The sequence below is a fragment of the Manacus candei genome, unplaced genomic scaffold (genome assembly GCF_025592945.1).
Source record: "Manacus candei isolate 608988 ecotype Guabito, Panama unplaced genomic scaffold, ASM2559294v1 h1tg000015l, whole genome shotgun sequence".
NCBI classification, from domain to species: domain Eukaryota; kingdom Metazoa; phylum Chordata; class Aves; order Passeriformes; family Pipridae; genus Manacus; species Manacus candei.
The window spans coordinates 19,305,762-19,329,498 of record NW_026138063.1 but is presented as its reverse complement, the minus strand read 5'-3'; the positions used below and the strand labels follow the sequence as shown (position 1 = coordinate 19,329,498).

Sequence of the window (23,737 nt, the reverse complement as noted above, 5' to 3'; positions counted from 1 at the left end):
GGACCCACAGCCTCAGGTCTTTCTGATCTGGTAAGAAGGTTAATGGCAGAGGTCTAAGTTGAATGACCAAGGTGCTAGGATTGGTTTTACATCAAAATAATTTCACTTTTTCTAGATCCTTTTTCTGAAGTTGGCAGCTGATTTTCATTCACAAACTTTAGCTACCTCAGGAGTAGCATGAATCCTCCTAACCACATAAGAAACACAAGCCACCAAACAACAAAGACCAAGCTAACTAAGAATAGTTAAAAATTACTTCCTAAAACCTCCTGCCTTTGAAGATGACTATTTACCCCTGTAAAAAAAACATTCACCTGGCAGAAGCTGAAAAAACTTCTTACAAACATTGACTGGTAGATTTTTCAATGTATGTTTACTGTAAATAGTCATTTTAAGCCTCTCCATGCTGCATCATTTAGTTCTAGAAATGCTTCTTCATAGCTACTTTTTCTTACAGCATTGAACACAAAATAGAGTTGTTTTCTGGTTAAAATTTAGTTTATGACATGACAGTGTATAACAGAGGGCCTCAGAAAACACTGTTTTCCTCACCTTTCCTTGTCTGATGACTAAATAAATCCTTTTCATTTTCCATTTCCTCTTAAACACTTCTGACCATTTCTGTTCCACAAAATTCCATTGGCCTTGTCTCATTGGCCCCCCCAAAGCTGCTTTGTCACAGCACTGAGGCTTTGCTGCTCAAAGGAGTTTTGAGCCAGCAAAATAGTCTGTTCTGTTCTTCTGAGAAGCTTTGAACCTGCTCTGACCTGTTGAAAACCCTGTCTCTTGGAATAACCCAGTTCTGCCTAGGCAGCTATTCAGGCTGTTAAACAAAATAGGGGTCATTGGCTGATGAAATACAATCTGCAGTTCTATGCAGTAGCATGTCTCATGCAGAATTCCTGTGTCTTTCCCATGCTGTACTTCTTACTTAGCTTCCCATTCCTCTGGAGGAAGCCCTGGTTCATGTTTTTCCCTATCAGTGGTATAGTAGGGGAATAGGAGTGTGTGCAATCCATCCACCCCTGCACGTTACTGGAAATGTGTCACATTCTCAGGGCCCCTGGTCCCTCAAAGAAAGGAAGACATGGTAAACAAGGAAAGGAACTTCAGAGGGATTTTTTCTGCTTCACTTTCCACCCCTCTACTTTCAGAGCAGCTCTGCTTTAGAAGAACAATTTGCTCAAATTCTGAGTTCCCGTTTTCTGCTCTCTTGGCCCTCTGAGGGGCTACAACATAACACAGCTGTCATTTATGCTCCTTTCCTACTTATGGTACTGGGACCTTTCAAGTTCAATATTCACGTTTGCCTCAAGTCATTACTGCATCTGCTAAGTAGTGAATAATGAGATTGCCAATAGAGCAGCACTTTCCTCATTTCATGAGGAAAATCTGCGCTGACACTTAGCTGGGAGTCTATTTTGAATTTTTCTGGCTATTGATCTACATTCTGAAGTGCACCTCAGACCTTCTGTCTCTTGACCTGACCATAATTTTTAGTCCTTCATTTACCATGAATTAAAGAATCGTTTCCAGTAAACCCAAGCGTAGCCCTGGAATGTTGCCTAATTTGCTGGAAAGTACTGTAACTGCTGTTTGCAGAAAGAAATTTGGACTTACATCCTAAAATCAAAGGCCTAGGGCCAAATACTGACTTCATTTGCACCATGGTAAGTCTAACGTAATTATTCTGCTTCTAGTGGAGCTCCTCTCTCGTCATCCTCTCCCTGTTTGGGATTTGCAGAATATTTTTCAGGAGTAGTAACAATTTCCATCGAAAGCATCTCCAGGAAATGGTCAGAGTGGAAAATCTTACATGATTGCCCTGGATTTGTCAGTGAAAAGGCAGGGAAATCAAGTAAGTTATTGCTTGGCCTCTGGTAAGTGATGTCACAAGATCTCTGCTGTGTAACAATTCTCACTACTGGCACCTCCTTAACTCTGTTTTTACCAAAGAGGCTCTTTCTTCATCCTCATTAAATTCTTAATTCCAAGAAAGAAACTTTGTCTGCTCAAAGAATGGGAGGAAAAGGGAGAGTTGGTGGGATATGGTGGGGATATGACAAAGCATTGTACCTCAGCTGAACAGTGATGACTTAGTGTAGGTCCTTAGCTGGATTTTCAAGTATGAGGTAAATAACTTTGAGTGTGAAGAGAAACAGAGTGCCAGTCCAGAGGGCACTGGGAAGTCAATACACACATTAGAATTCAAAGCACTCCTGTGTGTCTTCTGTCCCCCCTGAGAGCAGGCCACAGATGGCTTGTAAAATGTACCTCAGCCTTTGGAATATGAATTTAGAGCTGCCAGCTGATGCCCTGTTTCCCACTGCTGATTGCAGAGTCTTGTTGGTGGAGATCAGACAATATTACAGCATAAATTGGCTTATATACCTTCATCACATGTTTGCTCTTTAAAAAATACCCTCAAAACTCTGATGTAAAAGCATCCTCATATGTTCCTTGGGCTAAATAATTGCAGGTAGTGAGCATGGGTAAGGCAGACCAACTCGAAGGGTTTTGTTTTCCCTGTCAGAAACACTATTTTAATTACATCTCCTGTGGCCAAGCAGCACCAAGAATACTGACTTTAAACAAACATGTCAATCGAGGGGTTTAAAGTAATGCTTGCAGGTCTATTTTGGCTCACTTCCTGGCATTTAAATGTAGGGCTTGCTATGATAATGTTTCTAAGTTTTGTTCTAAATCCATGGAAGCTTGAAAAGTTCAGATATGCATCAACTAGCTCTAGAAATCTGGATGGAGCCAGGGGATCAGCAGCTTAAATTCACATCACTGCCCATCGGTGAAATAGGCATAATCTTTTAGAAAAACACAGCTTGCAGGATTGAACACAGAAATTTAGTCTCTATCATAACAGGAGGAAGAAAGAGAAAGAAATGGAGTGGCAAGAATAAAACAAAGAAAACCAAGCAATGTACATATGACATGGTAGTGGGCTAAGGGAAAGGGCTTGCCTTAGGAAAGCAGCTCTGCTGATGGGGAGAGAAGCACCCAGAGGGGCAGAAGAGCTTTCGTTGTGCCCATCCATCATAGGAACCAAACTAACCAAACCCAGTCTCTCTAGTCCTGGCAGCAGCGCAGAGGTAGAGGATAAAGTTGCCTTAAATGTAGCTCTGTTGTAGCTCAGCTCAGCTTGGAATGGGAGTGAAGCTGGTTAGCTGCTGTCTCTGCAGGTATAAAGGCAAAGGGGGATGCCAGACGAGCACATTTGCGAGACGAAAAGCATTTTGAACAACACTGTCAAAAAGTGGCAGAAAAATCATTGTTCTCATTCTACAGGTAGTAAAATGGGCCACACGAAGCCTCTGATTTCATCTGTGTGCCTTACACCAGCTCTGAACAGCCTCAGTCTGCACCAGAGGTCTGGCTGTGCCTGGGTACCTCCCAGATCCAAATGTCAGTCTGAAAAGCCCAGAGTGCCTCACACTGGAGTACTGGCTACTGTCTGCTCATTTGGTAGGGACAGGCAGTTGGGATCTAACCAAAAATATTTTCTAGGTTTGGTTCAAGCTTTAAGAGGAATCTTTTGAAATTTGGAAAAACCATTCAGCTGGAGTCGCATAAGGGGCAATGCCAGGAGGGGGCAAATATCAACTGCACTACAACATTTGCTTTGTGTGTTAGAAATTTCTGATAATTTTCAGATATGCTGTTTTGAGGGCAGCACTGTGTGTGGATCCATGTACCAATGCCTGTCTCTTCAGTCCTGGTTATCTGAAGCCTCTGTTCTACTTTCTTTGTTATTTTCTCTCCCCACAATCCCAATCCTACTTCCCTGTCCCCAAAATACATGCAGAATGCCAGTTGAAATGAAGAGTACTAAAGAGGCAGGAGTCCTTTTTAGGCAGTGTTACAGTGTGTGGTGTGGAATCCGAGAGGATTCAGAAAATGCTGCTACAACCTACACTTGCAATAGGCAGCAAAGTTTAAACCAAATGAGACAGATGGTCTCAATGGACTGAGCCACAGAAACACATTTTGTCCTTCATTATTTTTCTAGGAATAGTAAAATCAAGGCAATTTTGGGATATAAAACTAAAGAGCTGCATCTGGCAATTAGGAGAAATAGAGGAATGGTGGAGGGTCTGAAAGAAAGCCAGTTTGATGGTCACATTCTTTACTGCTTTCATTATGTCTCTGTTATGGATATGGAAACACAGTTGTGCTTAGCACTTGTTTACCAGATCCAGCTGGGAAAATGCAACCAGCACTTCCATGAATAAGAGGTAAAATTTCTGGGTTTGATACATATCCTGTTTGCTAAGTGCTGAAGGTCTAAAATTCCACCTCTCTAAGGTATTTTCTGCTTTTCAGGTGAATTGCACTGAAGATTTCTGACATCCTTTTGAAAGCTTCCTGCAGGAAAGATGACATTTCAAACCTATATGTTACCTGAACCCTGATCACACCTTGTCTGCTATTGAAATATATGACCCAATGAATCCCGATGAATTAGGCTCTCATCATGCATTTTAACCTCCTTGGAGAAAATTATGCAGGTCTCTGAGTTGCCTGCATGAGTTATCTTTTATTCATTAGAATCCTAAATGTTATTGACATGCATTCTTAATTATTCCCTGCTGAAAACAGTAGTGTTCTTGAACAGGTATTTTGCATTTGTTATGTCCTGCTGCTAGCATAGTTAATAATGTATATAATAATAAGAAACTATGAAAGTAGAATAAGAGAACTTATTAATGTGATTCGATATAAGAAAATTGTTAGTTCTGGCTTTCACAGACTAACAACATTGTGTGAATACTTCAAGCATGCAGAATCATTGCTATAGGTCTAGCATAGAAACAGCAACATTGTGGAAAGAAGATGGTAAGATATCACCTGCTATCCCTCTAAAAAGCATTAACTGTAGTAGTACCTTACTTAATGGAATTTGTTGCTGAAAGCTTTCAGAAGCAGGCTTTGGACATGTTTCTGGAATTAGTGGCTGTCCATTCAAACAGGAAATCACAGCCCTAAAAATTATATTTGTGCTTCAGTGTTTTCCCTGTCTTTCCTCTTTTTCCATCTCTCTTCCTCTGTGCACACAGACATAGTTTTCACTTGCTGTTCTCTGTATGGGAAACAAAGAGTGTCTAAAAACTAAAAAGTTAGTTCTGAAAAGCTGTCTAATATTCAGAGTTGCTCTCTGGTAGGAAATCTAGAAGCCTCAAAAGAGTCAGTAAAAATTACAGCCTTTTGTTGCACTGTATTTCTCGCACAGCTGCCTCGTACCCCTTTGACTCACCAGCCAGTGTATGATTTGCCAGCATGTCCAGATTTTTTTCCTTAGTCATTTCCAGCTGCCTGCAACTCCTTAAATACATGGCTTTACATGCTGTGCAATTAAATGTCATCCAGTTCCTATGCTGTCATCCCCAGGATTTTTCATTTCATTCTGTAGGTTATTTCAGTCTTCTCTGATACTGATAATGTCCCACCTTTGACACTGACAAATATTACCTCCTGCACCTTTTAATGACAATGGCAAAATTAAATATTAAAGAGAGGGAGTCCTAATTTCAGACCTTGAAAAGACTATCTAGGAACCAATTTTCAGCCTTCCCTTTTTGGCACAAATTATCAGTTCCTTGATTTAATCAGATCCCTTACTGCTTTATACTTATTGCACTAAATGTTTTCCTCAGACTGAAAAAATAAAAGTGCTATTTAAACATAGCAAGTCTAAACTACTTGGAATTTCTTATCAAAGGAATGATCTGAAGGGTGTGGTACTTTTGACCTGATACAAGATATTATCTCAGTGTTCATTCATCACTTCATCTTCAGCATTTCTTGCCTTTAAAATGTATCCTAAAATCTTAAAACCTGTTGAAAGACAGGACAACAGTCCCATAGTTGATTAAATTGGTTTTTTCCAGTCATGTTAACTGTCAACAGCTTCCTGCAGCATTTCTTTCTGTATCTAGAAATCATAGTGTCATAGAATAATTTGGGTTGGATGGGACCTCCAGAGGTCACCTAGGCCAACTCCCTGCTGAAAGCAGGGCTAACAAGATCAGGTTGTGTCCAATCAGGAATGTTGAGTCCAAACAGGGAGAGAGATTCCACAACTGCCTGGGCAGCCTGCACCAGCATTTGACCCCCTTCATGGTAAAAAAAATTCTTTATTTCTAATCACTTTCCTATGTTCCAGCTTGTGCCCGTTGCCTTCTGTCCTACCTCTCTGCACCTCCAAGAGGAATCTGACTCCATCCTTTCTGTACCCTCCGATCAGGGAACTGTAGGCTGCAGTAAGCAGTTCCTGCAAGTGTTTTCCAGGCTGGACAGGCCCACTTCTCTCTGCCTCTCCTCTTACATCACGTTCTCCAGCCCCCTAACCATCTGGATGGCCACTCACTGAACTCACTCCAGAATGTCGATGTCTGTCTTGTACTGGAGAGACCAATACTGGATCTTATATCCCAGCGAGGTCTCACAAGTGTCAAAGAGAGGGAATGAACTCTTTCCTCAATGTGCTGGCTAATAAATACAGCCAGGTTGAAGCCTCTAGGCTTCTTTGATCCAAGGACACACTGCTGATTAATGTGAATTTGTCCATCTGGACCTTCAGATTTTTTTCTGCAGAGCTGCTTCCCAGAGTTGGCTCCAACCTGTCTGGGTTGTATTCCCCAAAGTCCCTTTCTCTAGGCTGTTTAGGTCCCTTTGCCAGGCTGCCCTGCCATCCAGCATGTTCACAGCTCCTCACAGTTTTATGTTATCTACAAACCTGGTAAGAGTGCACTCTGTCCCATCATCCAAACCATTAATGAAGACATTAGACAGTTGTGATCCCAGCACTGATCCCTTAGGGACACCAGTGCTTGCTAACTGCCAGGTAGACTTTGCATCAATGGGTATTATTGATGATTTCTTTCTTAACATGGCAGAATCCAGCAGATCTGAGGGAGATTTTCGTGTCTTGTTCACATTTGTACTGAGATCACCAGTTTGCCAGTGGAGCTTAGTTTGAGTATAAAGTTCTGGGAACACCATTCAGGTGTTTAAATGTGTTGGGAATAGAAAACATGGTCTAAAACCCAAGGACTTCAGCCTGAAGAAGCCTTTTCAGTAACAATTTCTTATATTTCACATGTTAATGTGGGGGTTTTTTGAAGCAAAATATGTACAATTAAAAATATTTTATCTGAATTCAGCTGGAGGTAATTGAAAAGGCTATCAAAATAAAATACAGCAGCGGACTGAAAACAGAATATTTTTGTAATCGTTATTACTAAATCATCCTCTTTACCATTGTCTCATGAAGAAAAACGGAAAATTAAAAAGCAAGAGGCAGAACTGAAAGCAGAGCATCCTGTGTCCATTGTGGACACTTTGGTAACATTTGAGAATTATTTTCACAGCCAAAATAACTGGCTGATGCCGAAATAATCACTTGTCAGGGTAACAAGAATCACTAGCCTAAAAAAACAAATTTTACAGCACATTTTAATATCAATACTGTCAGCTATGGGACTTGTGTTCTGTCACTAGTTTTGACAAAGAAGAGAAAGCAATTATAGAGCTGAAACATGTTTGCCATCACTTGTATTTGAAAAGTCTTCAAGTTAAAAGTCTATATGACACCAGATTGGATAATGTGTTAAAAGATGTTTAAAATGTACAGGAATAAAGGCTGAATTAAACTCTTTTCTTATAACACTCTTTAACTTCAAGAAGCAGTCAGACTAATCCATATTTGATGTAAAGTAATACTTCTGCTCTTCATCCATTCACAAATTACCTGAAGATAACATTCTGCAAGATGATACAGGCATGAGGAGTTTGCCGACCCTGTAAGATTCTGGGTTAACAAAATAATGTCTCAGCTATAGCTGTAACATGGATCAGAAGAGAGAAACACACAAAGAGAAACTGAAATAATTAGAGGTAAGGCTGAGATACAAAGTGCAGTCTTTTTTTTACATTGCCTTTTTAGAGAGAAAATTTGTAGAAAACCTTTTTCAGAGGTACTGCCTGGGATCTTATAAAACAGTAACCTTGTGGGCAGATCTGTCTGACCTGATCATGTTCAGATTTTTAGGGCAATCAGACAATGAATGTCTCTTTCTCTTCAAGCAAGAAATTCCTCAATTTACTGCTACTGTTTCAGCTCATTCGAGTCTGAATTTTCATCTGTGTTTTAGCAGGGAGCTCACTAATGGATGCCTTTGTGCCCACGTTCTGTTGACTTTGAGGGCGAGAGCTGTACATAATCACATGTGACAAACAGGCTGAAACTCCAACAGAACTTTGTCCTGTAATAACAGTGATTTACTGAGGAAAAGCAGAGGCATCATAATTCCTACTCTCTCTATTTGATGGATGGAAATCTGATCCTTCTTCCATTTCTCTTAAATTTGTTGGGGTTTTTTTGCCTTTGTTGTTGTTGTTTTGGTTTCGTTTTATTTGTTTTGGTTTTTTGTTTCTGTTTTTGTTTTTTGGGGGGATTTGTTTGGGTTTTTTTAAGGGAATGGAATGTGTGTGCACGTGGCGGTTTACGCTACATTGTGCAACTTTAAACCCAGGCTGCTGTTCTAATCTTTATGCACTGCTGCCAACTGACACACAGCAAAATCTTGAGGGGATGAGATTAAACACACCATGAGTCTCCATTTCTAATGAAAGCTCCATGGGAACACCGTTGGGATCCCTGCTACTTTGCTGCAGTCAAAGTTGTGTGAGCCCATGTGCCATCCCTTTGTGCGTGAGGGAGACAGCATATCACAGATACAATGCAGAGTATTCTGCTTTCACACTTTAGGGCATTCAGTGCAAAGAATAGCAATGTTTTCCTCCTGTCCTCAAAGGCACTGGTTTGCCCACCTCCTTTGTTCAGAACTGAAATATTCAGCTTTAAAACCAGAGAGGAAAAGTGCCATTTTTTAAAAAAATAGCAATAGGAAAAGCACAGGAAATCACTGTCTCTTTTAATAAGCTTATTTGTTTAAGCATGCAGGGTGTTAAATTAGCTTTCTCATCTATATGGGGTTTAATACCCACCCATCTATTAGCTGAGGACAAAATAGGCTGCAACACTATTGCCTGCTGTGACAAGTGCTGAGATGAATTAGATCTTAAAAGACTGAATTATGAGACCAAATATCGCAAGGACATAAAGTGTATTGAACCCTATACTGACTGGACTATGAACTGTATCTTTGTCATACGAGTAAGTAATTATGTACAGTAGAGAGGGAAAATTATATGCCCAAGACTGCTAGTGCTAGATTTTCTGGGAAATAATATCCTCTTCCAATTGTACTGCCTACTTACCATTTTCAGTGAGAAAGTTGTTTAAGATGCTGAAGGCTGTTACATTTAATTAACAAATTATTCAATGTAAGAGCTTGCCCTGGTTTCAGCTGGGGTAGGTTAAACCACATCAGAAGGCTTACTAAAACTCCACAGTTTAATATTTTCACCTCGCAGGGGGTTTCTAATCTGCCAAAGAAAAATCTAAAAGAAAACATGCTTTCAATGCACTGTAAATAGGGGCCTCTAAACATTAGACAGTACCCTTAGAGAAACCCAGGTTGTTACATAGTCTGCAAAGAAAGAAGCATTTGCTCCTGGTGTGCCAGATATCAAATAAACAAACAGTACAATCTCACTTTACTCAGAGAAGGTTTAACCCATAAACCTAACTGAGATTTATATGGTGGGTTTACTTTTTTAAATACAGGCAGCCAGACAAAGAGACAAAAGTTTCATAGCACACCCCATGTAGGTCTAGTTTTAGTTGCCCTTTTCCCCAGTTGCACATGGTCTCCCTAAAAGGCCATAGAGTCTTAAAAGCATTTACCTGAGTTACCTGGCATACTTGGCATGGGAGGTTTTGATTGTTCTTTTGAGACAACCCAGCTCATCTTCATAATTCCTACCTGGTTTGGTCTTACTTCTCATGCAGGGAGGTGAAGTAAATCTGACACCAGCATAGATGAGAGCAGAATGTAAGAGGCAGCTTGTTTGGTATCTGAGCCAATTTAAAGGAATTTTTTTAAATAGACTTTAAACATGTACCTAATATTAGCAGCAGGTCAGTGGAACTCAACTACGTATTAAATGTAAGAATGCTTTCTTCACTCAGAACTTGCACTTGGCTGTGGGCAAGAGGCATGCATTGTTATCTGCCTTTTTAAAAGGGCTAATTCTCCTCCTCTTAGTCATGGTGATGTAAACTTGAAATAACCCCACTGAGGTCACTGGGGAATGGCAGAGTCCTTTTTGTCTATCTGAAATCAGCCTGCAAAATAAGCACAACCAATATAAACTATTTTAAAAGCTCACAGAATCTACTAAGATTGCCATTGCATACAGAGAAAAAACCCACTTAAATGTTATTTCAATTTCAAATTTCATTTTAGAACATCTGGTTTTCAGTGGAAAAAAGAGGCAAATTTCAGTGGCTAATATTATTTTCAAGCTTCTGGAAAGAAATATCAAATGACTGCAAGTGGGGAAGGTTAATGAAAATCTCAAAATAGAAAACTGTCTTCGCTTGAAGGCTGTCAGAAAAACAGCCCCCCGGTTTCCTGCAGTTGTATAAACAGCCAGAGCTCACCCTAATGACAGTCAGTGAGAGACAGGCAAGTTGCTCTATTTTCTCCACACTTGGGCTGCAGCTCAGTGTGCATAGATGTTTGGTGCTGGGATACAGATCCAATTCCCAGTTCTCCCACAGCACAGACATGGAGAGGAGGTACCAAACTGGGAGTTGTCTGTGGACCTCTGAATAAGTGACAAACTGAGAGCACTTCATGCCCCGCCTGTCTGTCTGGTTGGTGAGGTCCATGGCATTGTATTCCTTGCCATGCTACACACAAAGAAATATTTTGATGGATCCCTCTGGTCTTAATGCCTAGACAGGACCTGTGATCCCTCATGTGGGATCCCTGATTCATATTTAAGGGGCCCTGCAGCTTTTTCTTGGTAGCAGTAATAAAATTCTCCCTGTCTGTCCTACACCTGTAAACGAAGCTCTTCAGGCTGCTGCAGCTGGGTCACTCTTCATTTGGGATTGTTTCTCACTGACAGCTCTATGCATATGAATATGTTTGTTTTCAGACATGTACTTGAGCTAATAAGCATTTGGGTCTTTGCTTACTTCATTCTTTTCATTATAGGTAATCTGATGCTCATCCATAGGATTTGTGTTATTTTCTATTCTCTGCGGTGACTGTGATCAAATGGTCTTTTTTTATCATCACACAGTGCAAAACTTATTTGTCTCTCTCACATTCCTGCCTCGACACACTCCCATCTCTTCTTGATCTTGTCCTGCCCTTGAAACATGCTAGTTAGCTTTATGCAAAAGCTAACAAGACAAAGAAATCACAGTTTTTCTGAAAAGAAAAAAACACGAGCCCTCAGAGTGACAATGACAAATGATTTATACTGGCAGGCTCTCTTCATTAACACTGACTGCTGACAGGCTGCATTCAGGCTAGATAGAGGTGACCTCTAGGGCCATCATTTGTTCATTTTGGTATTTGTTCACTTAACCTAAAAGAAATGATGCTGTCTTAAACATACTAAAAACTATAAAAATTACATTCCCCCTCACAACATATATAATAAAGGAAAATCTCCAAGTAGCCTTTTTAGCATCTGTAATTCTACAGAGCAGTTCAAAAGTTGTAGGTTTTCTAGCAATCATCAGACCCGTGGAAGTAGATTTTGTTGCCATCCCATTGCACATGCTGGACCTTCAGCTGTGGGAAGGTATCATTTTCCTGACCTGTATCACATGGCAGCTCAGTGTCCTGGCCCTTTGCCTCTCTTGTTTGTGTTTGCTACACTTCACAAGTGCCTGAACTGAGAGTGGAAATCATGTAAGAGCTGATAATTGAGAGCCAGTGATGCTATTTGTAGAATATTAAAAGAACTGATTAACACACAACACAGTTCACTGAAGGTGTCTCTGTGCATGGCTGTAAGCAAGAAATGTTGCTTATATGGAGAGGAAATATATGTTATGGCCCTAAGGGTGCTAACAGGCATTAATGGTCCTGACCAGCCTCACCAGGTGCCCCTACCCAAAGGCAAGAAAAGAATTAGGAATTAGCTGGCTAAAGGGTCCATAGATATAGAGTAGAATGGGGATTTTCCTTTTCTAGACAAAGATCTGTAAGAGCAGAAGAAGTTTAAATGATCTAAAATGAATCAGGCAATGCTACATTGGCAGTTTTCTAGATATTCTTGGAATACTGTCTGTTGCCTGCTTATCACTGGTGTTCACAGTGGGCTCATCCAGGCTGAATCAAGTACTAAAATATGGCTTTTTCACTTTCTTGTCTGAAAGTAAGTTCTCTTAGGGCTGGAGGTACTCTTAAGGTTACTGGTTTTGTTCATTTGTTCATCTTAAAGTAGTGAGTAGGAAATTAATTCTTGAAATCCTTGCCCTATGTATGTGTAAAACAGAGAAGCCTGGCTTAGCCACACTGACTGCTTTTTGTCTCACACACTGAGAAAATACTCCACAACCCATTCACTCCCTATATTCCACACACTTTCTTGTTTACTCCTACACCCTGGGGTAGTGCCTTCTGTCTGTTAATGTAGAAGAATTGGGCACTAAAAATGGGGTGTATTCCTGACACGAGTATTAAACATAGTTAGAAATAAATTACATTGAAGTGTCTGGCTTTATACGAGCTTATTACGTTACTGTTCATGCCTGGAGCAATTCTATATGTTCTGGAGGTTCATCTGATACAGCAGTAGGTGCATGTACGTGTGTAGAAGTCTTCTGCTGATTCACAGTATGTCAGCCAGCGTTAATTATAAGTATGAAGAATTGAAATTGTGGGAAGATAGATCTTGCAGTGCTATTTATCTTTACTTAAACTAGAACATGGCTCCAGACTATATGTGTCTCGCATTCTCAGCCAATGAATTTGTGCACAGAAATAGGATGCTGAAATACTCAGATACTTAAATTATTCGGCGTTATTCATATTTCAAGTAGCAGTGACTTAGTATTTTCCTTTGAATGTTGTTTCTGCTACACCCACCCTTGTTATCCGTGTTCACACACACATTCTTTGCTGATGGTACATCAGGTCTGTTTGCCAAATGGAGCTGTACCTGCTGGCTTCAATGCAAAGCACTGTTACTGACTGTAGGCTAAGGAAACTAAAATGTCCTGTTCTATATGATTTCTTTGCCTCTCTGGTGACAAAGAGTAAGGTATGAATAATATTTGCATGCCAACATGAACTTCTGGGCATGTCTCCATAAAGTATTCCAAGGCTTTTCCCATCTTTACATTTTGGACAGCAGTGACTGATTTTAATGCATGACTAAGGAGGAACAGCCACCACTTTTCCTGTCTGACTGGGATCCCTCATGAGCAAGTTTGAAGTAAATCAGAGAACAGGGTAAGGAGGAAGCTGGCAGTGATGATGTGAGTGCTGAGGGCTATTTTTTCCAGGTAGATTTCCCTAATTATACTTTTTAAGGTAGCAGTTTCCTTGAGAACTAAATACAAAAGGGAGATAATATCATATGCTTTAAATTCACCTTACTTTATAGACAAGTACACCAGAAGGGTCAGAAATCTTCCCCAGCATGGTACCTGGGCATTCCTCAGAAGCCAGGAAGTGTTCAGATTCCCTAAAGCCAGTTTTGCTGGCATCCAACCATCTGGTCCCAACTCGCCCGGCAACAGAAGGGATAAAAGCTGTCACTGTGAATAACTTTACTGCCTCCCATTTTGGCAAGTTGACTCTGAATTTAACTAAAATCACAGCTTGAAGCAAGAATATTTATGAACTAGGAAACCCTCCTGTAAGCGTATAAGGGTAATTGTATATATATTTTTTTTTCCACACTCCCTCCCCTTCCTCCTATCTCCATGTTAGCAGCCAGCAATGTGGCCACCCTGGTTGCCTAGGAAGCTGATTGCTGCTCCTAAAGGATCTGTTTAAAATTCTGATCTGGATTCTAGTCAGGTTTTCGAGACCCTGGGAGTGGAGCTCTTGAAGTGGTGGGTACTTTCCATTTTTTTCCCTCTCCTCAGCTCCTCTGGACTGAGAGAAGGCAGCTGTGCTGCTTTGCTAGACGGAGCAGCTGGACTTGGTTACCCCTAGAACCAATTAAGTGCTGTAAGAATGGCTTGCCTTATCCCGAGGAGACAGAAGGAGCTGTTTGGGATCATAAATGACACTGGAGAGTAGTTGTGTATGTATGCAGTTATTTTAAGGGTTGTTTTTGAGGCTTTTCCTAAGCACCTGCTGCCTTTTTGGGCATTTGTACTTTCATCTGCATTGTTTGAAATGCAAATAAAAGCAACGATACATATTCAGACAGTCTGAGACCTGTGTTTTGGAGGACTAAGCTAAACCCTTTGTGGAGTTTCTTTTCAGAAGTTAATCCTAGTGGAAAATTACTAAATGGGGCTTTAAATAGGTGAAATAATAAGCTTGTCAAATAGTGCACCTATCTATTAGAATGGCAAAGGTGAGTGCACTCTCCAAGTCGTTTCCATCTCATAGCTCTACACTGCTGACAGCTATTTGGAGAGTTAAAGAGGGGTGATTTAAGAGCAAAGTTCCCTAACATTTAATTTTGGCTTAACATTTTTCTAGGAGTTGTCTGTCACATCTCATAACATGTGCTGTTCAAACTTAGGCATTCAAAATAACACCTGGATAAAAATCTATGAATAGAATTACTGATTATCAATGTAACTGATATTCATTAAAAGAGATCTTAGATGGTAGCAAAAGCTAGAGTTTGAGTCACTTGTTTATGCACTTAAATGAGTGTAGGATCTCATTTAAACCTGCTTTGAAGTGCGAATATGAACAGGAGCCCTTTGATCAGAGCTGAAGTATGGTGTGTCATAATGCATTATGCCAAAATAGAGAAGCCACTTAAGCTTTCTCTCCAGGGGCACTGAGCAAAATGAGAGCTATGGTTCCCATACTGTCTCTTAAGCTAGCAAGTTATGCTGGAGAAATTTGGCTACAAAGACTATGGCTGAGCCTTTGCAAAGTGGGAAATAGCGTTTGATTTTCTGCTGAGGAGAAATCAAGAATGCATGATATGGGTGTTTTCTTATAAAGCCTATTTATGCTGCACACATTCCTCCAAGCGTGTTGTCCCACACACACTTCCTCTTTCAGAAACTTCAGCCCCAAATTTAAGTTTGTGGTTTCTGCTGTTTGCAGTACTTTCTCCATAAAGAAGTGAAAACAAGGTCTTTTCTTCAAAGTATGTCACTCTGCACATTTAGAAAAAGCACGACTGGAATGTGACGGGCAGAATTGCCATGTGGTGATACCTGTTCCATGAGTGCTAAAACTGCCTCTCTGGTAGCTGACTGCATTGCTGTTGAACAGCTTAACTGGTCTTTGTTATCCTGACATGCACTGGCAATTCTCTTGTGGCCATGCAGGATCCTGCTGGGATAAAACACAGACCTGCTGGGATCAGAGGCCTGTGTTTTAATCCAATGACTGGTATGCATCCAGCTTCATGACAGTGGGACTTGGAAAAAAAAAAAGGAGGAAGAAGTAATGGGCCAAACCAACTGTCCAAGTTATATTTGTTCAGAGGTCCTAATTTATTTTTTAAATCCTGCAACTAAATAAGTGATTTTCCAAATGAAGGGCTATTATATACTCCAGGACACGGAGTCATGAGCAAACAGCCATCTTCTGTTCATTCTGAAAAATAAGTGGGATTTTCTATGATGTTATCCAGGAGAAAAGGTAATATTGGCATGTACAGTCAGATAAGGCATATTCTTCTGTGTTTTTTTTTTTTTTTACCTACAAACAATGTAGAATTTGTAATTATTATTTGGGATTTAATCAACCCTTGAAAGAGTAGAGGAAAATAGCGAGATATGTGGTAATATTCCTAGTATGTACTTTAATTACTGATTACTTGATTACTGCTGAAACTGATGAGGCTGAGTGTGATGATATTATCAGGAAGTTAAGCCTGACAGCAAGAGATGAAAACGTAGCATTTAACATGATCATGATACACTCTAAAATGGCATCTTTGAGGGTTGGATTGACTGACTCCCTGCAGAGATAATTTAAATGCTGTAAAGCCATATATGTAGAAATGCTGATGAATAAGATCATAGACAGCCTCTGAGGAGAACAGAAACTGCTGTAATGCAATAGAAGAGTTACAGAAATCTGGGTTAGTGGCTGTGGCACCATATCTAGACCAATAGTTACAACATTATCAAAAGATTCCAAAAGATCCAATGAGACTTAGAGTGAGATAATTCAATGGGCAATGATATTGTCACCCCAGGAATTATAGGAGAATAGTGTTGAAGTATACACGAGTCATCAAGGCATACAAAGCTATAAAACCAGGGCTAACTTTGTAAGGCATTGGATAGATACATCACATGACACCCAGAATGGTGCAGGAACATGCACAAAGCAACTGAGAGAGGTGACATCAGACCTCAGGTATGTGGTGGCAAAAAGAAGACAGAAATAACTGTTTCCAAAGGGGTTTCCTTCCAGAACTGTCAGTTTCTTTAATATATTTAAAAGCAATAGGACACAAAGTCAGCAATTAGGAAACTGAAAACTGTGCTTGCTAAGAATGATGGATTATCAGAAGCCACCTTTTACTAGATGAAGATGAGGACTCTCTGAAGCATTCAGGCATGTAGCTGAGAAATCTAGCCCAAGTTAAACAGTGGAACTGAAAGAATGCTTCAGACCACTGAAACTCTTCTGTTCGTAACAGAAGAAAAATCCCCACCCACAGACTTAGAGGGTCTGAAACTGTCAGCGAAGAAATAACCCTAGAAGTGAAACACTGTATACAAATATTACTTCTTATAAAATACTCTCACACAGATCAAATGTACAATTGCTTAGAAGTGCTCCAAACCTCTCTTTATGTGCAAAACTTGTCTGTTGAGCGTCAATTTGCCTCTCTTTCTTCCCACTCACTGGGGCTTAGGCACTACACTCCATTACTGTCGTGGCTTTTGGGCAGTAGCTGGGATCTAGCTGGTATTTTGGGTAAAGTCTTTGGGCTTCCTTCCTGATTCTCATTTCTTGCAGAAGTATTAGCTGTTGGATTGAATAGAAAATTGAATAATTTTATGCTGTGAAATGTAATTGATTGTGTACTATGTGTGTTAGAATTTGCCTGCAGGACAGCTATGAACCAACCTGTAGCCTCTCCAAAGTCTCCTATTCAAAAACTGGCAAACAGAAGAATGTGTAGTTGCTACGACTCAGTAACTAGAAATGAAGGAGACGGAGAAAAAAGCCCCACCTAACAGTTGGAATATGCATAATTCCCAAAACAACAACAACAACAACAAGATTATGGCCAGGAGCTTGAAAATCTAAGTAAACCCTAAAATGAGAACTGTCCTCCCTGGCTGGTGGGGCTGTATTTCACCATGACCTATCCTCTCTAATTCAGGTTGTCAGTTTACCTCTTGGGATTGAGGTCAGCCAGAGGAGCACCACAGCATTTTGACCACATGTGATAGTGGATTGTCTCAGTAGCTGTTGGTTGATGCTACCAAACAAACTTACTGTTTTAGCACCTAGATACGCTTATGGCTACTGTTTTTTTAATGTAACAAAATTTTTGTTAGTTCATAGCTAATTCACTCTACTTTAAGGACATCCTTACAATATTTGCCAGACGAGCAAATCTTGATGATATGAAATGGTATTTGCACTATCACTGGGTGCATAATGCTGTGTGTAGCAGAAAGTAGACCAGTTGGTAATATCAAGTGAGGTGATATGGTGGGGCTGTGAGACTCAGAGTGTACTCCAAGGACAGTAGCTGCAGTTGCTCTGCCCTGTGAGTATTCACTTTGTTCTCTTCTAAATTAATCTTTAAAATCCAAGTGTATGTGGTTTCTGCAGAGACATTTTCAGGATATCAACAACTTTTTAGTACAGGATAAATTGTTTTATAAATATCATAATGACTATCTCTAAGGAAGTTGATTTCTTTCGTGTATATAGACAAGCGTATTTTATTCTCCAAAGCAAAAAAATATCCTGTGAAGAAAATTAAATCCTTTTATTCCATGGAGAACAGATTGACAGTTTCTGAATCCCAAATCCTTTTTGAACTGCACTTTGCTCTAGAGGGAGGTAGAAATGTGACTGCCCTGGCAAGCATTTGTCATCGTGGTAAATCACTGTTTCCATATGGAGATGATTTTTCTGCAATGTATCTTCTGCTTTTTGAGTAGGAAAAGGCAAGATTTCCTTGTGCTATTGTTGGGCATTATGCAATCCTAACGTGCCCTAAAGGATCTGGTGAATGACAGTCAGAAATTTCACTGTCCACATCCAGGGGCCCATAGTTTGTCTTCTACTCTTCTGTACGCCATTCCTTTTCAGATGGTTGGCACCGGTCTTATAAAAACCCAAGAAAATCGTTATGATCAATTAGCTGTAATCTGATGTGATGCTGGTGCAGGGAAGAACAGCTGCGCCTGCGTTTGATGTGCAGCAGTCAGTTGGCAGGCCAACCACCCTGCTGCTCAGCAGCTCTGGGGATGGTTTGTAGAGAGCAGCAGTTGGTAAAGGCTCCACCCTTCTGGCCTGCAGCTGGACAACTGCTTTCCACACCACTGTGCAGTCTGTCGGACAAAACTAGATTAACTTCTGCTTGTTATCCCAAACAGAAGGATGGAGAACCTCAGTATGTTTCCAGGTGAAATCACACCAGTCAGGCAAAAGTACGACTTTAGCCAGAAAAATGAGCCTGGTCTTTTTGCTGGGTATGTTGACTCTGTGGATGTGCAATATCAAAGAGAGAAAAAGTGGCTCCATGCTGCAGTTTGCGGGACATTGACCGCTGGTCACCCTGACCCAAGAGTAGAGGCCAGAGAGATAAGTGTGTGTGCTTGTTTGGCAGAGCAGTGTGACAGCACTTCCAGTTGGAAGCTGGCAGAAGTATCCAGGGTTGCAAGTGGAACCACAGGAGTATGAGAACCATATACACTCTTTGAGGGGCCTCCTGACTGCGACAAAACACCTGACAGCCCTTTGCCATAGACACTGGTGCCAAATGTTCAGTGTCAGTGCATCTCCTTTGATCACCCAGCATTTGCACAGATTCTACATTGACATGTCTGAGTACGTGTGTAAAGGGAATTAGGGCATTACCCAAATCTGCAGAATTGTTTTCAGAATCTAGTTTAGGGATACACGAAAAATTGATGTATTTCAAAGATGATTGTAGGATTGAACAAGTCCTCCTGCTGGTGGAGTAGAATCCCCTCCTGTGAGGGGACAGGCTGCTTAGCTCGGAGCTGCTTTGTTGGGAACAAATCTTGCCGAGTAACTGAGCAAGTTATGGAATGAAATCACTTGTATCAGCTGTACAAGAGAATATGTTTGTTCTATCTTTGTATTGAAATTTGTGGCATTCCAAAGGGCCGTGACAGCTTCCAGTTGTGCTCCCGGTGAGTTAAGTATGAGAAGAACATTCCAGCGGAGTCAGCAGCAGTAACAACTTCGCTCAGCTGCGGGAGATGCTTGTGCCGCATCTCCGGGGAGCCTATGGTCATCCACTCCAACGCTAGGAGCTGAAGCAGCGGGAAGTTGAAAAACAGAGCTGAGGAGTGGGTAACTCGGATCAGGTGCCCGCTGTTGGCCCCGGTGCCTCTCGCTGCTCTCCGCAGCTGTGGCCGTGATATAAGGCGGCGGCGGCGGAGGGCTGAAACTGCGTGTGCCCCGGGCGGCACCAGGTGTAGGATCCACACCTGGTTGTGGGACCCGTCCCGTCCCGTCCCGTCCCGGGGGCGCAGCCCGGGCGGGCTCGGGGCGGTCCCCCCGCGGCGGGGCCGGTGTCCGGCAGGGGGCGCGGGCGGGCGCCGTGGCTCTCGGGGGCGGCGCTCGGGCGGGTCGGGCGCGCGGCGGGCGCGGAGCCGCGGCCGTGGCGAGGCGGCGGCTCCAGCTCCGGCCACGGCACCGCCACCGGCTCCGGGCCGGGCACCGGGACGAGGCGCCGAGCGCGGCGGGGCAGGTAAGGGGCCGCTGCCCGGGCAGGTGGGACGGCGCCCGGGGCGCGCTACCGGGGAGCGCCGGCACCCCGGCACGGACCGGCGGTGCCCGCGGTGCTCCCGCCCCGGCGCGGACCCGGCGGCGCCGGCGGGGCGGTCGCTGCCGCCGCCCGGGCGCGGAGGGGGTGCGGCTCCGGGGGCCGCGCAGGGTCCGGGGCGGCCGGAGCGCGGCGGGCGGCGGCAGCGGGGCGGACCGAGGGGCTCGGCCGGTGCGAGCTGCCCCCGACGGGGGCACCGTGAACTGGTGAGCTGCCCCCGAAGGCAGGCGGGGCCCCGGGGGCGGGCGGGCAGCAGCTCCCGGTACCCGCGGGCTCGGCTCGGCGTGTGCGGGCGGAGCGGCAGCACAGCCCCCTTGGACGGCGCTCGGCACCCCGCGCTGACAGCCCCGCTCGTGTCCCCCGCCTGGGCTAGCAGGGGCTCCAGGGCTGGGGCGGAGCTGCTCTGCTGCTCCGGGGACAGATACTGTGTCACCTATTGTTGCATACACTGTGGCCGGAGTTGGAGTAACTTAGTGAGTTCACCTGTATTCTGATGCCTGTTGTCTTTAGTGTATCCCATGGCAGCCCCTTTCTCTGCACATACTTAACCTAGGTATTGTTAGAGCCTTGAACAGACTTCTTAGTGTGTTTCTGTGCCGCAGGTTCCTGAAGAATAACACTGAACATTTTGACAAGTATGGACTTTTCATTGGAAGTGTGTTCTGACATGGACATTGACTTGGCCTTCATGCAGACTGTGGCCCTTACAAAATAATAATGAAACAAAAATCTGTAAAAGTATATTTTAAAATGCCGGGAAATAAAGGGTTAAACAGTGTATTTGTAAATACTGTAACCTGAATTTCCGGACAGGTCACTTTACATGAATTCTTTGATAGTGGAAATTACAGAGTGAGAAGACAGTGTGTAATGACCTTACAAGCCTTTTATTTTGTCTAGCATCATAGTCTGAGTTCAGACCTTAAATTTTCTCTTTTACAAATTTTACAAATATAGTTTTATGTGGTGAAAGAAACCCTAGTGAATAAGTGGCTCTATCCTTGACTAACTGCTAAAGCTGTCACATATAATAAGTTATTGTGCCAGTATTACAATAGTAATGGGATATTAAACCAGCACATTTTGGCAGTAAGTAGCTGTAATACTTATGCCCTGTTTTGACGTCTGTAGAAGGAGGATTAGCTCAGACAGAATTTGTAGTGGGAGGGTGTGAGTGGGATGAAAAGCAAAAGCTGCTTAATTTTAATCTTCTCAAAAAGGTAACTACAAGTAGTGCACATGGTTAAAACACAGATGCTTCTCTCTCTAATGGCTTTTAATTGTAGTCTCTTAAATATTTTATGTAAACTCAGTAGTGCTGAAATATTACTTTTTATAGGATTCAATACATACTAAAAAAGCTCCCTGTTCTAGATGAAAGGAAGCACTGAGGAGTAGCAGAGTCTCATATGAAGGTCTGACAACACCAGAACTGTAAAAGTGCTTTGGTGTAACTGAACCAGTGTGTCTGTACCAGTGTCCCTGGGCAGAGGTGGGGCTCAGGTTGGGTTGCAGGCTTTTAATTATATGGCTTCAGTTTCGTGATCGTGAACTTGCTTTTCTCCAACAGCCTTCATTTGTCTTTTGGGCTTTCTCTTTTAGTTTTAAAAGTGGGCATCTTGGAGTGAAGGCTCACAAAAGCAATGCTTCAGGTTTTGCAAAACCCCCTGTCCCCCAGGAAGTTTGCTTCCTCCAGTGGTTTTACAATGGGGTGTATATTTTTACATATTTATCATGACCTCCTTAGACGAATGAAACCTTAAGTGTCCTGTGAGGTTTCTTATGTAGGTCTTTGTTCATTTTCGTAATCTCTTAGGGGACCTTTGAAACTAGACTTCAGTTTAATTTTTTTGGATGCTTTTTCTCCTGAAGTTGCAGATGTAAAAAAAAAAAGAAAAAAAATGTGTATATTTAGGTATAAAAGCTTTGTATCATAAGTGTATCTGCACGTTATTGCCCAAAAGAGGAATGGTGGATTCATGTGGTCCTAAGTGTGGCTTTTATCTGTATTTATGGTCAGTTCTAGTTGCATATTCTCTCATCTCCCCAAGATTTTATCTTTTGACTAATAAAAAAACATTGGCAATTAATTAAGTGAAAAACCACTGTGAGGTATGTGTTGCTCACAAACATAAATCAAATTAGCATAGGAATTAAATGTTAAACCACCTACTAACATATGCTTTATGGTTTAGATTTAGGATGAGTGCTACAAAGGAGGTGGTGGTACCTTAATTGTCCAAGAGGGTGGAGCCTTCAAGGGCCTCTCCCAAAAGGAGGAGGCAGGCACTGGTGTAGAACAGACAAACACTGCTAGACAGGAGCCTGGGTGGGGAAAGATTTGCTTAAAAAGAAATGCCCAAATGTTGGACAGTGTACTTTGGGTCAAACCTGTTCAGAAGGGTGTATTTAAAAATACTCTAGCTTGGGTGGGAAATTATATACAAAAAAGAAAACTGAAATTGTGCAGTAAAAGGGGAGGAAATGTCAAACACCTGGGAGGAGACTTTAGATGTAGATTTCATGCAGGATTTCTACTTGCATAGGTTTTAGTGTCATGGTAATTTTACTGGACTTGTACTAAAATAAAGCACAATATTTTTTCAGTACTGCAACGAAATACATATTTTCTGTTTTTCTTCTTCAAAATGTTTTTCATAACAGGGAATGTAAATGCAACACAGTGTATGGTATAAGTTACACAGAAACAGAAGTGGAAACAGTTGATCATAAAGCTACATAAAGAATGGTGACAACTGAAGGTTCATATAGCAGTTTTCCAGAAAGCTGCTAGAAATATCATACAGACCATGACACGCTTCATATTCTGTTAAAACCAGGCTGCACTTCAGTGGATCCCACCAAGAGTGCCTTGAAACAATCATTTGACTTTGCAAATCATTTAGGGCAGAAAAGTTTGGGAAATTTTATTGTCTAAAACTTGTAGGGGAGGATACATGAGTCCTGATGCATGTCAATGCAGGAGCATGTGAGCTTTGCCCATGTGGCTTGTTTTGTGGCATTGAGTTTAGGGTAGAATTCAAAATTAATGTTCTTGTTTGTCTTGAAAGTATTAGGTAGTCTCTGATTACAGCTGGGTGAGACATTTTCTTGCTCAGTGAAGAAATAAAGAGTGGGAAGGTGTACTGTGACAAATGGCACTTATTATTGTTTTTAAAAAATCAGATAATGCCTGAATCATCAATGTAATAGGTCATCCTAAGCAGCAAAAAAGAGCAGTTTTTTCATTGTGCAAGCTGATAATAGGAACATTTGCCAGGAGAGCTACAAAGGTGGATGGTAAGTGTGTGATTATGCACTAAGTGGTTCTGATGACAGGCAGAGAATTCAGAGTAAGATTGACAGGGTATTTCATATTGATTAGAGAAACAAACTGTGCTTTGAACAGCTAGACAGCTGGCAGATTTCTTAAAAATAACTGATTTTTGGAAGCTGAAATAATTAGGCCTATTTGTTTGTGCCACATGGTAAAGTCATTCAGAACTGCTGCTTGGAAATCCTACTCAGTGGTTGTTTTCCAGCTGATCCATTCATAGTTTCTGCAACCACCTCAAATTTCATTATGTACCAAGAATGAAGTCAGTTTCCCCCGGAAACTGCCATGTAATTCATGGCTTCCCTT

General features: G+C 41.8%; 1 protein-coding gene across 2 annotated transcripts in view; it reads left to right on the top strand.

Moving 5' to 3' along the window:
• Positions 1-23,737, top strand: part of PXYLP1 (2-phosphoxylose phosphatase 1) — an 82,186-nt gene that overhangs the window by 15,150 nt on the left and 43,299 nt on the right. Inside the window, exon 1 of one of the 2 annotated variants that reach the window (XM_051782236.1) lies at positions 19,906-20,019. The exons of the other annotated variant lie outside the window; for it this stretch is intronic. The gene's annotated coding sequence lies outside the window, so the exon portion shown is untranslated. Of the gene's footprint in view, positions 1-19,905; positions 20,020-23,737 lie in introns of those variants that run through there. 2 annotated transcript variants of the gene reach the window in all.